General features: G+C 47.3%; 1 long non-coding RNA gene across 1 annotated transcript; it reads left to right on the plus strand.

The window, feature by feature from the left end:
• Positions 1-552: 552 nt before the first annotated feature.
• Positions 553-11304, plus strand: LOC140597671 (uncharacterized). Its single transcript, XR_011999494.1, has 3 exons — positions 553-629; positions 3971-4136; positions 10932-11304. It is a non-coding gene; the product is annotated as an uncharacterized lncRNA (long non-coding RNA).
• The last annotated feature ends 228 nt before the right edge of the window (positions 11305-11532 follow it).

Below are 11532 nucleotides of genomic sequence, written 5' to 3' on the forward strand. Positions count from 1 at the left end.
CGAGTGGCCCCTCGGTGTTTGCCCTCGTCCAGATGGCATCCAGATGCAAACATCCCTCCTTTCCCCCCAGCTCTGGCTTCTCAGCTGGGGGAAATTAATCCCAAGCCCACCTCACACCCACCGACCCACATCACTGGCTTTGTTTCTCGGCCCTGAGGTCAGGGCTCGGGCTAACACCTCTGCCTGCTTCTCTCTCCAGAGCCAAGGCTTCTGGCTGACCTGTTATCTGCCTCTTTTTCGGCCTTTGTTCAATTTAACAGGTACTTGCTCCATGAGCCAAAGCAAATGTCAGCACGATAATGAGGGCGATATGATGCAGTTCTGGCCCGGGCAAGAAGGGGGGAAGAGCAGGGTGTGTGATTGTGTTCAGGGAGCAGGTGGCAAGTGCCCTGGACCTCCAGCGGGGGTCCTTAGAGATGACCAAACCCAGTGAGGACAGAGAGGGGAACGGGTAACAGCTGTGCTGACGATTGCGGACTGATGTCCGTGGGCCATGATATAGAGGCCAGCTCGTGTAGTCCAGTGAGCGGAGCATGATTAATTTTATTTTACAGATCAAGAAACTGAGGCCCAGAATGGAGAAAAGAATTAACTAGAACAACCATCTCTGGAATAACTTCATTTGCCAGGTACTAACGGAGTGACAGACCAACTTAATCTTTGGGAAACTGAGAGCTGGACATAACTGTCCCCATTGTATAGATGAGGTCATTGAGGCTCAAAGAGGCTTAGTAACTCCTACAAGACCATGTGGCTACCTCAGTGGCAGAACTGGTCTCTACCCCAGACTTGCAGAGCCCATGGGGCCTCCTGGGTGGGCCTGCTGGCTTGGCAGCAGGGCAGAGCCTCAGGCACTATCTCCAGAGCTCTGTCCTTGCACAGCAACATTAACCCTGGTGGGAAAAGTCCCCAGGAGCCTGGGGGGACAGTGCTGGGGAGGCACTCCTGTGCCTGGGGGCGCCTGACTGTTCCTCAGAGGCCAGGCGCCAGGCCTCCCAACCTCTGTCTGGTGCTGGATTCTTGACCCAGTGATAGAGCCAGAGGAGGCCAATCCCCAAAGGGATAGCTCTCCGCTGCCCCAAGAGAGGAGGGCAAGGCCCTGCTGACCGCCATGCAAACCCTCCGCTTCCCCTTCAAAGTTAATATTTACACACCCTCTGTCGTATGCAATGCTGCTGTGGATATCAAAGTGGCCAGGAGGGCTTCCCTGGTCCCAGGCCCCCTAAATCCTTTTTGGGTTCCAAGTGGGCCCACTGGCCTCCAGCCAGCCAGAAGGATGGGGCAGTTGTGCTGTGCTCAGATGGACTTTACTCTTTTTTCATTGTGCATAGTCAAGCTTCCTTGACAGAAAATGGGGCACTTGGCTCCGGTTCAAGGCTGCTGCACAAGCACTTCCTAGAACCACTGGGCATCAGCCCCCAGAGGTGTGAGGAGCAGGGAGCAGGGAGGCAGGGGGGCAGGGGGGCAGACTGTCGCCGGGCTGAGCCTCAGGCAGCTGTGAAGATGCCAATGAATAGGACCCACCTGGTAGTACGAGAGCTGGACACACAGGGTTAGGTAGGGACGGGGCTGGAACTTCTCACCTGCCTGCCTCTCCCAATACCTCCTCCAGGTGGCTTCCCAGCTTGCTGAGCTGTGAGTGCCCCCACTGGCTAGGCTCTCTCCTCTTCTCATGCCCCGCCAGCCCCTCACCAGTTATCATTCCTTCCTGAATTAAAGTGAACTTGGCTTTGGAGCAGATGGATGGCAACCCCGAGGAACCCAGGATGTCTAAGCTGGGCTCCTCCCCCAGAGGGTCAGAGGCACTGTTTTCACCTGGGAGCTGGGCTGACCTGGAAGTTCAGAGAGCTTCAGGGGAGACCCCAGGCTGAGTGGAGGGAGGATCACCCCACCCCTGCAGTTACCAGTTTGGACAGATTGACCAGACCTGTGCCCTTGGGGTCCTCAGGTGCGTGCTTCCTGCTGGAAGTATGTAGGTAAATGTCTGAGAGTCACAATGATGGTCAGAGGGAAAGGATACCGTCACCAGCTGCATGTTGGTGGCCAGGTAGCCTGAGAAGGGACACTGTGGACAGAATGCCAGGTCTTGCAGGTTAATGTTTGACTTGGAGCCATGTGTTTTTCCACTGGGTATTTTTATCCTTTGTGCCTGGTAGTGGGCAGACAAGCACCCTCCTCTGTGAGCAAAGGAGTGGAGGACAGTGCCGAGGTGGGGTGCCTTGGGCAACGCAGGGCTGCAGAGGCCAGAGGGGCTGGCTTGAGAGGGGGGCGGGGGGGGGGAAGTGGGGGAGGGGGACAGAAGGGGCCTGGAGCAAGGTGTCCCTCTCTATCTCAGTCCACAGTGGGCCCAGCCTAGCCCCTGGCTCCTTTCCCTGCAAGGACAGGCAGAGGTAAGGGGAAGAAAGAGATCTAGCAAACACCAAAAGAGCTTCCAGGAGTCCACAGCTTTACAGGAAAAAGAGTTACCTTCATTGGTAAGGAATCACCCTCAGATCCCGGACACCACAAGTTAGAGATCACTTCTTTCTGGAGACACCTTGGTCTTATTCAGATGGTGGGCATAAGTCAAAGCTGATTGGCCCCACCTCCCAAGACCATCAGATGGGGAACACAGCCCTGCTCCCAGGGAACCCCCAGTCTAAGGAGTAGAGGCTGTATCTTATGACAGAGCTTTGTTCCTTTATATCCAAGAACCTAAACCTGAATTCAAGACACCCACTGGGTCACACAGAGCTGGGCTTCCCAGGTGCTTACCACCTCTTGGTTTCCCTCCCTGGCAGTGAGTAGTCTGGCTTGAGCTGGCTTTAGGAGGCTGCTTAAAGCCCAGTGGCTAGACTCCTTCTTACCCCTGTTGGGAGGTGCAGGGGGAGGGAGGGAGGCCCCCAAAGGTACTCAAGCTAGAGCCAGCTGATGCCACATACCAGGGCCGAGTAAAGCCAACTTCTTTCCTGTCCCTGCTGAGAGATCCAGGTGGGTTTTCAAATTATGCTTGAGTCTGGTGGGAAGTGGGTCCCCTACAAATCTGCCCACAAGCCAGCTCCCCAGCTCACCAAAGGTCTCCCTGCCCTGCTGCTCAGCAGCACGGACCTGAAGCAGGCCAGCACCCCAGCTCCCAGGGTGTTCCTCAGGATTCTCTACAGGGCTTGCAGGAGAAGGAGGAAGACTACAGGAAACCACTTATCTCTGGCTGGCCCCATGAGGGGCTTCCACCCAATCAAGATGGAATAGGAGGCCTGCTGGAAGAACAGAGATCTCCAGGAAGGGGTCCCAGTCCTCTCATTGTCCCCCATGGTTGCCTTGAAGTGGGGTGTAGGAGCAGGGCTGGGCAATAGAGATCTTCAGCCTGGCCCAGGGAGGAGGGCCCACTCCTTGGTCTGTGGCAGGGCCCCTAGGCTGTCTCCAGCTGAGATGATTACTCCTTCCACCTCTAGCCTGGCTTCCTGTTGGTCTTCCCCATCCACTGCACCCTAAATCTCCAGCCAGCCCAGACTTGGCCACCTCTCTATAGCCCAGTACATGCCAGGCACTGGGCTAGGGTCATTCACCCAGGGGACTCCCTCAGTCCAATCTGGGTGGTGAGTCTCTTCATCTCCATTTTACAGATGAGGAAACTGAATAGAAGCATCATTAAACAATTAGCCCAAGGTCACATAGCCAGTCAGTGGCATAGCTAGGATTTAAACTCCAGTCTGTCTGACTCCAAATCCAGCTAATTAAGAGATGATATCAGCCATGTATCCTGTGTATTTTAAAGCCCAGATTTCTCATCAGCTTGCTCTACCAGAGCCCTCTCCCGGAGGATTGAATATAACCGGCTCCCACTGCCCACTGTCTCATATTTCCCACACCAGAAAGTCCTTCCTGGAGTCTAATTTGGGTGCCCCCTTCTGTCTCTCACCCTAAAATCAGGGAAAGAGGAACAAAGATGGTCCCGGTCCCATGCCCTGTCTTTGAATACTGTGTTCCACAGGACTGTGGCATTCCTCTGTGGCTCTGAAGTGTGGCTTGCTCCTGACTCCAGAAGCAGGCGTCCCAGACATTGGGGAAGAAGGAGGAGATGTTCTCTCAGGCCACCTCCCAGAGGAGATGTGGACTGTGCCTGCAGACCCTTCCATTTCCTACCAAGTGTGGGACAGGTGAGGACTGAACCGAGGTGAAGTTGGGGACCGCGAGCCCTTCAGAGGGTCCTTGGCTTCTGATGCTGATTAATTCTTTGGGGGAATTTGAGGCTATGCCTCTGGGGGCACCAAGAAGTCCCAGGATCCGGAAATCCCCATGTGGCCCTTGCACTCCTGCAGAGGAAGGAATTGAGAGGAAAGGACACAGGCTTGCACCCATTCCCTGAAATGGAGGAATTCAGTTCCTCATCGGGGTGAGAAGGATGGGGGAATTCCAAAGACCCCGCTCCAGGGCTCTGGCACGGGACCCAGATCTTCCATTTCTCCAAAGCTTCCTGGGAGAGCCTTCCTGACTTCTGGTCTCTTCTGACCGAGTTTGGCAGGTGGGCCAGATCGTGTCCACGTTTGGAGATGGCATTAGAGGGGATGTGGTTCAGCTTCTACGGCTCCCCTGCCTGGGAGATTGGGATGGAGAGAGCCCTTTGCCCCTGAGCCCACTTGAGCTGCTTTCCTCAGGCTGCCTTGCCCTCAGAACCTCGGGACCAGAGGGTGAGCCTGCCTCCTGTGGGCCACAACCCTCTCAAGAAGGGCAAGAAGCCCACCAGCCCTGCGGGGAGAGGAGCGTTGAGGGGATTAAATAAATTGGCACTTAATTTTTTTTTAATTCATTTTTTTTTCTTTTTTTTTTTTTAAATTTATTTATGATAGTCACAGAGAGAGAGAGAGAGAGAGGCAGAGACACAGGCGGAGGAAGAAGCAGGCTCCATGCACAGGGAGCCTGATGTGGGATTCGATCCCGAGTCTCCAGGATCGCGCCCTGGGCCAAAGGCAGGCGCCAAACCGCTGCGCCACCCAGGGATCCCAATTGGCACTTAATTAACAACATCACATTTCCAGAAGCAGTCCCCCCTTATCTGTGGGCTTATCCCCCAGTGGATGCTGAAACTGCGGATAGCACTGAAGCTTCTATACACTATGTTTTTTCCTACACATACATGTCCATGATAAAGTTTAATTTATAAATTAGGCACAGTAATAGATTAACGACAATAACCAACAATAAAATAGAACAATTGTAACTGTGTACAGTTATAAAAAAAAGTTATGTGAATGTGCTCGCTCTCTCTCTCAAAATATCCTATTGTACTGTACTTACCCTTCTTCTTGTGGTGAGTGAGATGATAAAATGCCTACGTGATGAGATGAAGTGAGGGAATGGCAGAGGCATTGTGACTTAGCATTAGGCTGCTATTGACCCTCTGATCCCAAGTCCGAAGGAGGATCAGCTGCTTCTGGACCAAGGTGGACCGTGAATAACTGAAACTGCAGAAAGCGAAACCGCAGATGAAGAGAAACCACTCTACTATAATATCCACACTTTGCAGATGAGGAAGCTGAGGCCCAGAGTGGCTGAGTAACTAGTTCAAAGTCTTAACAGCTAGGAAGTAGGTTGGGAAGCCACATGGTCCACCCCTGAGCCTGTGCTCTCACCCTCTGCACCTAACGTGCCTAATACAGTAGCCACTAAGTTCATGAGACTAGAGATCTTCCTCAACTTATGGGGTTACAATCTGATAGGTCCATTGTAAATGTAAAATATCGTGAGTCAAAAATGCATTTAATACACCTAACCTGAATATCATAGCTTAGCTTAGCCTACCTTAAACATCAAGATACATTAGCCAAAACTGGATGAAATAATTTAACACAAAGCCTATTTTATAATAAAGTGTTGAGTATCTCAGGTAATTTATTGAACACTGTACTGAAAGTGAGAAACGGAATGGTTGTATGGGGACAGAATCATTGTAATCATCGTAAGGGCTGTTTACCCTCGTGATAGCGTAGCTGACCGGGCGCTGTGGCTGCCACTGCCCAGCATCATGAGAGAATATTGTACTGCATATTGCTAGCCTGGGAAAAGATCCAAGTTTGAAATTCAAAGTACAATCTCTACTGAATGCGTAGTACTTTTGCACCATCATAAAGTCAAAAAATTGTAAGTTGAACTGTCATAAATCAGGAGCTTCTGCATTTAACTTTGCAATAAAATTCAGTACAGCTAAGCACTCAGTTCCTCAGCTGTACCAGCCACCTTTCAAGTGCTCAGTAGTCATACGAGGCTGATGGCTACCATATTGGACAGTGCAGCTACTAAACATTTCCACCACAGCAGAAAGCTCTTTTGGACAATAACAGTCGACAAGTTACGGCCTCTGAAGAATCAAGAGGGAGCAATGGAAAATCATTCTTCAGTTGCTAGAATAAAATAATAATTAACAGCATGATAATAATGGCTATAATTTACTGAGAGCTTCCTACGTGCCAGGCACAGTGCCAAGTTTGTAATCTTTACCCAATCCCAGGCTCAGGAAGGTTACCCAGGGTCAGAGCAGTCAGGAAGTGAACGAATCCAGGTCTGGGTGACCCCAGGCTGGTCCTCCTCCTGCTCCACCCCCTGCTGTGCCCCCTTACCCCCCCGGGAGTTTACAGTCTCTGGGGAAAGAAGAAGGCAAATGCATGTATTTCACAAGAACGGGGATTAAATAAATCAGTGCTTAATTAACAACATCACATTTCTGCAAGCTCACTGACCAGAGCATTGCACTAATGAGGTCAAGGTCTCAATTTTTGAGCCCTGTGCACATCACTTCCCTTCTTCACACAGAGAGAGGCTCATTCCCTGCCCTAATGGCTGCATCTAGCCCCCAGATACTGGGATCAGAAGGCTGGAATAATGTGGCTGCTTCAGCAGGGCCCACAGGCTACTATGAGGCCCAGCGCAGGGCAATTTGCTTCAGGCAGGGCGGAGCTGGAAAAGAGGGGTGTTAAGTACTGGCAGGTGCTTGTCTTCTGAACAATGGGATGGAAATGTCTCCCACTTTTAGAAAGGATGGGGTTGGCTGAAAGTAAGTTCTGGATGTGAATAAAAGATGCAGCAAAAGATTGAACAGAGCTTCTGAGACTTACTTCCCATTAGGAAACACTTTGAGGGGGGATATATGATTTATAAGGACTTTTGAGGGCTTGAGGGTGGGGGATCTACCTTAGTATCCCATAAAGATTGTTCTGCTGTTGGAAAATCTAGCTCCAATGACACGTCAACCCCTACGTGTCATCTGGAGAGATAAGACCCAGTGAATGGCAAGAGTAGACTGTTAAGCAGAGAGCTGGATCTTCTAGAGCAGAGATAATGAAGGTTCAGTGCCAACATGGGGCCAGGTGCATGGTAGGTCTCAGTACATATTACTCATTTAAATGATCTCTCTCCATTAAGCAACTTTCCTCCTTGGGGCCAGCAAACCTGCAGGTTTGGGGCACTCTGGCTGGCTGGGTAAGTCAGGATAGTCCATGCTGTGCCATGGTAACAGATGACCCCTGAAATCTCAGTGGATTCACACCACAAAGGTCTCTTTCTAGCTCACACAATTTAGCCCAGGCAGATTGGCAGGGGCTTTGCTCTACGTAGTGTATTAGGAACCCCAGATGTTGGCTATACCAAATAGAGACACATGGCTTCCATGGTTGTGCCTGTAGGGATAGAGAAAGAGCAGGAGAGCTATGTACTGGCTCTCTGATGCTTTGGCCCAGAAGTGATGGACAGCATCTCCATTCACAGCCCATTGGCAGGACTACCCTTATCATCGCATCTGAGAATGAGGGGGTCTAGTAAGTGATGGGGAGTGCTGGGATATGTGGTGAATAATAGGTGTCTCTGCCACTCCACCACTTCCCCTCGCAAAATCCCATTTTCCTCTCCTGTAAAAGAACCCAGAGGTGTCTTTTAGCTATGGGATTCCAGGTCTCCATGGAATGTTATTCCACAAACACTTCTTAGATGTCTCACCTAAATGCTGACAGTGCTCAGTTGAGTTGGACCCTCCTCTCTTAAATGCAGATTTAAAAAAAAAACAATCAAAAGTTGGGGTTACTGAGTGGCTCAATGATTGAGCGTCTGCCTTTGGCTCAGGTTGTGATCCTGGGGTCCCAGTATCGAGTTGCACATCAGGCTCCCCGCAGGGAGCCTGCTTCTCCCTCTATCTATATCTCTGCCTCTCTCTGTGTGTCTCTCATGAATAGATAAATAAAATCTTTTAAAAATAAATAAATAAATCAAAAGTTATTTGATGACTCAGTCTAAAAATGGGCAAAATATCTGAATAGACAGCACACCAAAGAAAAAAAAATATATATGAAAAAATATATATGGGAAATAGATATATGAAAAGAAGCTCACTGTCATTTGTCCTTAGGGAAATGTAAATTAAAACAATAACAAGAAGCCACAGCATACCTAATCAAATGGCTAAAATCCAAAAAAATAATTGGCAATATCAGTTGCTGGTGAGGATGGGGAGCAACAGAACTCTCATTCATCATTGGTAGACATGCAAAGTGGTACAGCTGAAAAAAGTTTAGCAGCTTCTTATAAAACAAAAATACTCTTTAAAAGTTTTAAATTTTAATGAAATTCAGTTAATTAACATAATAATGTATTCTTGGTTTCAGAGGTAGAGTTCAGTGATTCATCAGTTGCATATAACACCCAGTGCTCATTCCTTCCCATGCCTGCCTTAATGCCCATCACCCACTTAACCCATCCCCCACTCCCTCCCCTCCAACGACCTTCAGTTTGTTTCCTATGATTAAGAGTCTCTTATGGTTTGTCTCCCTCTCTGATCACATCTTGTTTTATTTTTCCCTCCCTTCCCTATGATCCTCTGTGTTGTTTCTTAAATTCCACATATGAGTGAGATCATATAATTGTTTTTCTCTGAATGACTTATTTCACTCAGCATAATATCCTCTAGTTGCATCCACGTTGCAAATGGCAAGATTTCATTTTTTGATGGCTGAGTAGTATTCTATTGTGTGTGTGTGTGTGTGTGTGTGTGTGTGTGTGTGTATATATATATATATACCATATATGATCCAATCATTGCACTTCTAGGTGTTTACTCAACTGATTTTACAACTTACATCCAATACAAAAACCAGCACATAAATATTTATACAAGTAATTTATTCAGAATTTACAAAAATATCATTGCCAAAGTAACCAAGATGTCATTTAATGGGTGAATACATGAACTGTGGAATATTCACTCATTTTAACAGTATTTAGCAATTAAAAAAAAAAAAAGAGCTGTCAAGCCACACAGAGACATGGATGAATCATAAATGAGTATTGCTGGGTGAAAGAAGCCAGTACGAAAAAGTTATATACTGTATGATTCCATTATATGTCACTCTGGAAAAGGCAAAACTATAGAGATGGTAAACTGAACAGGGTGGGGAGAGAGTTGAATTGATGAAGCTCAAGAAATATTTCAGGGTGGTTGGGCCATCTGTGTGACACCAAAATGGTGAATACATAACACAGTGATGGTCAAAACCCCCAGAACCTAACAGTATAAAGAGTGAGCCTCCATCTATGTGCATTAAAAAAAAGCACATAGGGGATTGGGAGGTCATGGACAGAATGTAGACTGTGGCAAAACAATCACTATATTACAAAACTTCAAAACTTTAGAACACCTCACTGAAAGGAATGGAAGGAAAGATGCTAAGTCACTCTGGAAATGAATAGAGTCTGTAAGAGCAAAGACAGAGGAACAGCGCATAAGCACTGGACTCTCATTGATCAAGTTGTTTCCCATAGAAATATGGGTTAGCAATCTGAAATCATATACATGTGTACTGGAGTCAAGCAATTAAGTAAATGAATAGCAGATGGTGGGAGCCAGGTTTCTCACTGCTGGAATGAAAGGTTACAGACAAGTAAAGGGGAGAAGGCTAGAATGATCCATGTAGTAATCGAGTTGGGGCCATGTTTAGCTTCAAATAGATATAGATGGTTACATAAGAAATACTTATAGAGGGATCCCTGGGTGGCTCAGTGGTTTAGCGCCCCCTTCAGCCCAGGGCACGATCCTGGAGTCCAGGGATGGAGTCCCACGTCCGGGTACCCGCATGGCATGGAGCTTGCTTCTCCCTCCTCCTGTGTCTCTGCCTCTCTCTCTCTCTCTGTCTATAATAAATAAATAAATAAATAAATAAATAAATAAATAAATCTATCTTAAAAAAAAGAAATACTTATAGAAATGTATGCATACATGGGTTAGTACCCACACATATATTTCCTTTCTCTGTAAGCTGGGTCTATTAGCCACTATACCGCAAGCACATCTAGGGCTTAGATCTTGGCTTTATACTCCAGGGCTCCTTGGAGTAAAGGCTGATTCTGGGACTGGGACAAGAAATACACAAGGCAAGCCAGTATCTTGTAGTGTCAGAAAGTAAGGAAGTGCTCAAAAAACCCCAAAGGAGTCAACTAAAAGGACTCCCAAGGGCCAAAGATGGAACAGTTTCAAATGAAATAAAGTAGTTTGGATTATAACCTGAAGGATAAAATAAATTTCCATGAGTCCATATTGATATAAATAAATGAATAAGTAAATGGGAATGAAGAGACAAATCTCCTGTGCAGAACTGACTTCCAAATAGTGAGGTAGATGTTTCACTCTCAAGGAGGGAGATCATAGCTCCTCAGCTGTTCAGTGTAAGCTCTGCATAGTGGCTTCCTTCCAAAGAGATTAGTATGGAAAGGGCTGGGGTAGGGGGCAGGGGGCAGGGGAGTGGGGGTGGGCATGAGGAAAAGTGGAGAAAACTGACAAACATCACCACAGCCAGACGATCAAGGTCAATATCCATGGTGATAAGTGATCTTGATAATTTGTACCTTCGATATGACATGAGGAAAGTTAACACTTTATCTCTATGTATTCCTCCTTCATAAATACCTAACTCAAGCCTAGTCATGAGAAAAACACCAGACAAATCCTAATGGAGGACATTCTACAGAAATACCTGACCAGTACCCCTCAAAACCTGTCAAGGTCATCCAAAATAAGAAAATGAAGAACTGTCACAGCCAAGAGGAGGCTAAGGAGACATGAAGACTAGATTTAACACAGTGTCCTGGATGGGATCCTGGAAAAGAAAAGGACATTAGTAAATCTGAAAAAAGTAGAGACTTCAGTTAACAATAAATAATGTATCAATATAAGTTCATTAATTATAATAAATATACCAAACTCTGGAAGATGTCTATCATAGACATGGGTGTGGAGTATAAGGGAACTCTGCATTGCCTTTGCAATTTTTCTGTAAATCTAAAACTGTCCTCAAGCAAAGAGTTTATTTGTTATTTGAAATCAAGTTCAAAGAATAATTGGATTAAATTGGGTAAAAAAAAAAAAGTTTTGATTCTGATGTGATGAGTTTAATGGACTTTAAAAGTGCATGTGAGTGAATTAAACCATGGGAAGCCGGGCAAGAATGCTCTCGAGGCAGGGGATGCTTCAGGGTGGATTCACCACAGCTGAAGCCCCTGGAAAGAAGGGGCCCATGG

This window comes from Vulpes vulpes, chromosome 1 (assembly GCF_048418805.1).
Source record: "Vulpes vulpes isolate BD-2025 chromosome 1, VulVul3, whole genome shotgun sequence".
NCBI lineage: Eukaryota > Metazoa > Chordata > Mammalia > Carnivora > Canidae > Vulpes > Vulpes vulpes.